Genomic DNA, 6,267 nt, shown 5'->3' with positions numbered 1-6,267 from the left:
CTATATTAGTTTCCTATGGCTTCTGTGACAAACTGTCACAAACTTGGTGACTTAACACAGACATTTATTCTCTCACAGTTCTGAAGGCAAGAAGTCCAACATCAGGATTACTGGGCCAAAATCAGGGTGTGGGCAAGGCCACGGCTCCCGCAGAGGTGGCTGGGGTGAGTGGGGAGCATCTATTCCTGCCTCTTCCAGCTTCAGGTTGCTGCCAACGTTTTTTTGCTACTTCAAAGGCATCATTAAGTCTATCCCTTGCTCTGTCTTCATATCCCCCTACCTCTCTCTTACAGGGAAACACTCACTGCGTTCAGGCCCACTCACATCATCCAGGATCAGCTCATCATCCCAAAGTCCTTAACTTAATTACATCTGTGATCACCCCACACACACACACACACACACACACACACACTTCTTTTTGGCATATAAAGGAAGATTTATAAGTTCCAGAGATTTCTTGGGGTGTGAATTTCTTGGGAGGGTACTTTTTTTTTTCAGCCTATTGTTATCATTGGTATTTATATTGCATTTTATAGTTTATTAATGCTTTCAGAAGCTTCAGATATTGCCTTATCATAATAACACTATAAGGCAGTTAAGGCAAATATTCTCAAGTCTTCCAAGTCTAGTATCACCATTCGAAAGCCATGTTGATCTCTAACAAGTAGTAAAAAGCATGTTTTACCTCTATATTCCTCCCCAAACTCTAAAACCTCAGTCATCAGGCAATGCTATGCTGAGAAACCTTTTAACAAAATGCCTGACTAGTAATCCTCAAAATATTAATCATGAAAAACCAGGAGAGACTGAAAACCTACCAGGAACTAGAGGAGGTTAAAGACGCAAGATAGCTCAACGCAATGCGGATCTTCATGGGATTCTGGAACAACAACAACGAATTTAGTAGAAAAAGATGATAGAATTCAAATAAGGTCTGGAGTTCAGTTAGTACTAATACAGCAATGTTAGTTCCTAGTTGTGGCAGGTATACCTTGGTAACATAAAATACCAATGATGAAGGAAACTGGGTGAGGGCTATATGAGAACTCTCCCTACAGTCTTTCTAAGTTTTTTTCTCATTCCCAAACTAATCTAAATTAAGAATCTTTTTTAAAAATATATCTATATAGGCAGGATGCTTCACTTAAGAAATAAAAATAATCAGATAATAATTTTAATATTTCAACTATATACCGCAAATAAGAATTGTAACGAAAACTTAAGGTTATATAAGGGTTGAAAGTAAAAAGATGGAAAAAGAATGGTAACCAAATATAAACCAAGAGAAATCTATGAGGCTACAATAATATCAGAGAAGATGTTTCAAAATCAAAAATCATTAGCAAAAAAAGAATTATATATACATGGAGAGAGAGGGAGAGAGAGAGAACAGAGACAAATAATGAAAAGGAAAAAATCTTACAAAACAAAAGATACTCATAATGAAAGATTTTAAGACATCTCTTGCAATAATTGATAGGAAAAAAAAAATCACGCCAGTATCCCATAGGGGTACTGGTTTGTGTCCTAGCTCTGTCTCTCTCTGATTCTCTCTCTTTCTAGCTCCGCCTTTCAAATGAATAAAATATTTTTTTTATATAAAAAGGATATCTAGGGGGAAAAAGAGCTAAAACAAAAATCATCCTTAATGGTTAAATGATGAAAGTTTTCTCTTTGAAATCCACAAGAAAACAGGGATTCCTGCTCTCATAACTTTGTCATTGTCATCAGTGTCTCAGTGTCTTGAAGCTCCTAATCAGTGGATACAGTAAGAGAAGGACATAAAAGCCACAAGGAATAGAAATAAATACATAAAAAAGATTAGCATGATTATAAACATCAGAATATCACGGAAAATCTAAAGAAAAACTAGTAGGTTTAATGAGAATAGCCAGATTTTCTTTTACTGCTTGCTCTTCTTTAATGATTTCTGTGACTACCTCATGGTTTAACCCATTGAAGTCTTCCTAGGTTTACCTGAAGGTAGAATGAGGAAAGGCAAAACCTTGAGAAAAACAAACAAGAGGCACAGAATGGGGAAACAGAATGAAAAGTTCAGCAAATATACAGAGAACGTTTTAAAACCTCACCAGGAAATGAAATTGGAAAAACCAGAAGAGCACTTTTATCAAATGCCAGCTGACACCTGGCAGCCAAGCACCAGTCGCAGACTTGGGGAGGATGAAGATTTGGGGCCTGAAAATTAGAGTCAGATGTCTTTAGAAACATCAGAAGAAAGCAGCAAACACAGAGAACTTGCCTAGGCCCTCAACGGAAGTGCACCACCTCAGCAGTCTGTGCACAAGGAGGGCTTTGATTTCCCTAGGAACCATCAGAAACAGCTGGGATGTGGCGACTGTTGCTTTCCAAGGCCCAAGCTGGGGCATCCTGAGAAGGTTTCCTACGTCTTGCAGTTCACAGGTTTTGTTTGCCCGGATGATGACAGCTGGGTACCACACCTCCCTCCACAGCATTCCACTTCCTTTCCCGGAAATCTTCAGGGAGGAGGGGGAGGCTGGTCACTGGGATACATGTTCCCCCTCTTTTGTTCAAGAATATACATGTATTTGGAAGTCAAGTTTGCATAGACAGACAGAAGTAGAATGGTGGCTGTCAGGGGTTGGAGGTAAGGGGAGATGGGGCTATTATTTAAGGGGTATGGAGTTTCAGTTTTACAAGATAAAGAGTTCTGGAGAAATGGTGGTGGTGATCACTGTTTAATACTGTGAATATACCACTGAATTAAATGCTTAAAATGGTTAAGATCATACATTTTATGTTCTTTGTATTTTACAATTAAAGGTTGGAATGGGGGCCGGCGCTGTGGCGCAGCGGGTTAAAGCCCTGGCCTGCAGTGCCGGCATCCCATATGGACGCCGGTTCTAGTCCCAACTGCTCCACTTCCAATCCAGCTCTCTGCTATGGCCTGGGAAAGCAGTGAAAGATGGCCCAAGTCCTTGGGCCCCTGCACCTGCAAAGGAGACCCGGAAGAAGCTCCTATCTCCTGGCTTCAGATCGGTGCAGCTCCAGTCATTGTGGCCAGTTGGGGAGTGAATTAGTGCAATGAAAGACTCTCTCTGTAACTCTGTCTTTCAAATAAATAAAATAAATCAGAAAAAAAGATTGTGATGGATGATGGTATAGCCAGTTAAGCCACCACTTGAGATGCCACAATTCCATATCATAGTGACAGTCTGAGTATCAGCTGCTCTGCTTCTGATCCAGCTTCCCGATCATGAATTTGGGAAGCAACAGATAACAGTTCAAGTGCTTGCATCCCTGCCACCCACATGGGAGAGGAGTTCTGGACCCCAGAATTCATCCTGGCCAAGATCTGGCTGTCATGCCCATCTGGTGAGTGAACACGTGGATACAAGATCTGTGTGTTTCTCCCTCTTTTGCTCTCTGTTGCTCTGCCTTTTAAAAAAAATAGACAAATCTAAATATTGTCAGCCCTCAAAATTCCTATCTCCCCACACAGCATGAAAACAAACAAAACTAAGGAAAGCAAATAGAACCACCTATGGCTACAGCATGACTGGAAGAAAAAGAAAATTATAAACCTCATTTCACATATGAGCAAGTAAATATTAATCCAAACCCAGCAGATCCAACTGCAGGACAAGGTGAAGAAGAGAATCCAAGACCACACAGAAAAAAATAGAAATCAGCAGGGGACCAGTAAGGATGGAAGACAGATAAAACCACCACCAGAAAAAGGGTTCCACCTTGAGTAGAGAAATGCTGAAGACAGGTCTGAGAACCCTGGCAGATGAAAGGAACTGAGGTATTAAAAAGAAGGGCATGAAAGAATTTGAGACTTGAAATAGCAATTTTGGGATGGTATTGCTTCTGGAGGTCAGAGGCACATCTTAAATACTTGATGGTGAAGAGGAAGAAGGAATCGAACAGCAAGAATTAAGTCTCATAGAAATGAAAAAGAATCATAAAATCAGAAGACATCCAACTGTGCTTCAGGCCAAGAAACAGCTCTCTAGGGGCTGGTACTGTGGCATAGTGGGTAAAGCCACCACATGCAGTGCCGGCATCCCATATGGGTGCCAGTTCGGATCCCAGCTGCTCCACTTCCGATCCAGCTCTCTGCTGTGGCCCAGGAGAGCAGTGCAGGATGGCCAAAGTCCATGGGACCCTGCTCCCACAAGGGAGACCGGGAGGAAGCTCCTGGCTCTAGATCAGCACAGCTCCAACCGTTGCGGCCAATTGGGGATTGAACCATTGGATGAAAGACCTCTCTTTCTCGCTCTGTTATTCTTTCAAATAAATAAATCAAATGAAAGAAAGAAAAGAGAGAGAGAGAGAGAAGAAGCAGGAGGAGGAGGAGGAAGGGAGGGAGGGAGGGAGGGAGCGAGCTCTCTAGGAGTACAGTGAGGTGAGGGGAGATGCACTTTCTTCTGCCAACACAAGAGGGTATGCTTGAGCTAACAAACCCTGGTTAAGCAAACTCCTGCCCTCTTTGGCCATTGCTAAAACTGGAACATAAAATGTTTCAAAGTGCACACAAAATGACAGGTTTATAATGTCACATATAGAAAACTAAAAATTAAAATATTTTAAAAACATATCCATGAAATGAGAAAACTGAAACACAGCACTCCAATGTAAATCAAATACATTCAACATTTAATGACATGAAATAATAGTGATCAGAAAAACTCAGATCATAAATTAAAAAAGAACAAAAAGATTGGGGCCAGCACTGTGGTACAGTGGGTAAAGGTGCCGCCTGCAATACAGGCACTCTTATCCCATATGGACACCGCTTAGAGTCCCCACTGCTCTGCTTTTGATCCAGCTCCCTGCTAATGTGCCTAGGAAAGCAGTGGAGGATGGCCCCTGCACCCATGTGGGAGACCCAAATGAAGCTCCTGGCACAGCCCTGTCCTGTGTGGCCATTTGGGGAATGACCCAGATGGAAGATGGATCCTCTTCCTCTCCCTTCCCCCCCCTTCTATAACTCTTTCAAATGAAAGAAAAGTGAAGGAAAGAAAGAAGAAAGAAGGAAGAAAGGGCACCAAATTGGAAAAAGAGAGAGAGAGAAAGTAAGTCAATATCAGGAAATATCAAACTTTAAAAATCATAGGTAAAACAGATTAAATTATACAATGGTCTAAAGGAAATGAGATTTTATGTAAAATAAAGTAACTGGTATTGAGGAAAGGGATAAAAAATAGTCAAGAAAATAAAAATAAAATCAAGAATGTAATAAAAAGAATCAGGAAAAACAAGTGGTAGATACAACAGCAAAAAGATTCAACACAGTGCAGTCCCTGAGGACGACTAAAATAATGGAACAGGTGTGATATTCCAAATTACACTAGCAGAAGTTTCTGGGAATAAAACCTGAGTCTATACATTGAAAGGCTCTTGAGTGAATCTAGGAAAACTGATTTGGAAGGTCTAAGGAATGTTAGAAGTTCAGTTAGATTTGAGAGAAAAAAATCCTCAGGGCCTCAGGCAAAAGAGGACATTACAAAATATAATAATAAAAGTAACGATTGAAACAAAAACAGAATACTATGCACAGAAAGTAATTAAAAATATAACTGTTTATTTAAGTCCCAGCGCTAGATCTGCTACCTCTCCAAGAACTCCTGATAGATTCTTTTTAACGAGGGGGTATAGGCAAAAGGACTGGAAAAGCACCCGTGGGCCTCGAACCACCAACGAATTGGTGACTAGGTCTGATTCAGTAGACGAAGGAACCACTGAGCTAAAGCCAGCCCGGAAACTGCTGTCAGATCACAATGCTTTGACTCAAAGAGACACGCGTCACAAACAGCACGAGATAGACGTCATAGAAGGCAAACCAGGAACCGGTTACTCCGGGACCGCTCAGCGTCCACTACTGTTCATTGTGGCCCCGCCTCCACAAGGCTGACGCACTACCACCCGGGGACTCCGCAGCAGTGACTCCGCCCCCGTCCTCCCGGGGAGCTGTTCCGCAGCGGCAGCGGCACCCGCCCCGCCCCGCCCCGCCCACCTGCACTGCAACTTGGCAGGGTCACCAGACTAACTCGATGTCCAAAGCCAGTGCGGATCCCGGGACGGGGGGGGGGGGGGGGGGGGGGGGGGGGGGGGGTGTGGTTGGTAATCTTTACAAATACGTATTTCAGACCTTATCTTGGAAGTTTGCTACTAAATCAGAAACCCATAGATGTTATATAGTTTATTTCCTGTTACTACTTTTCATAAGTATTCTTGCAGACACTGTAAACAGGTAACCTCGCTTCCCAAAATTCCTTT

Source organism: Oryctolagus cuniculus, chromosome 6, assembly GCF_964237555.1.
Source record: "Oryctolagus cuniculus chromosome 6, mOryCun1.1, whole genome shotgun sequence".
Lineage (NCBI taxonomy): Eukaryota > Metazoa > Chordata > Mammalia > Lagomorpha > Leporidae > Oryctolagus > Oryctolagus cuniculus.
This window is presented reverse-complemented; position numbering follows the sequence as displayed.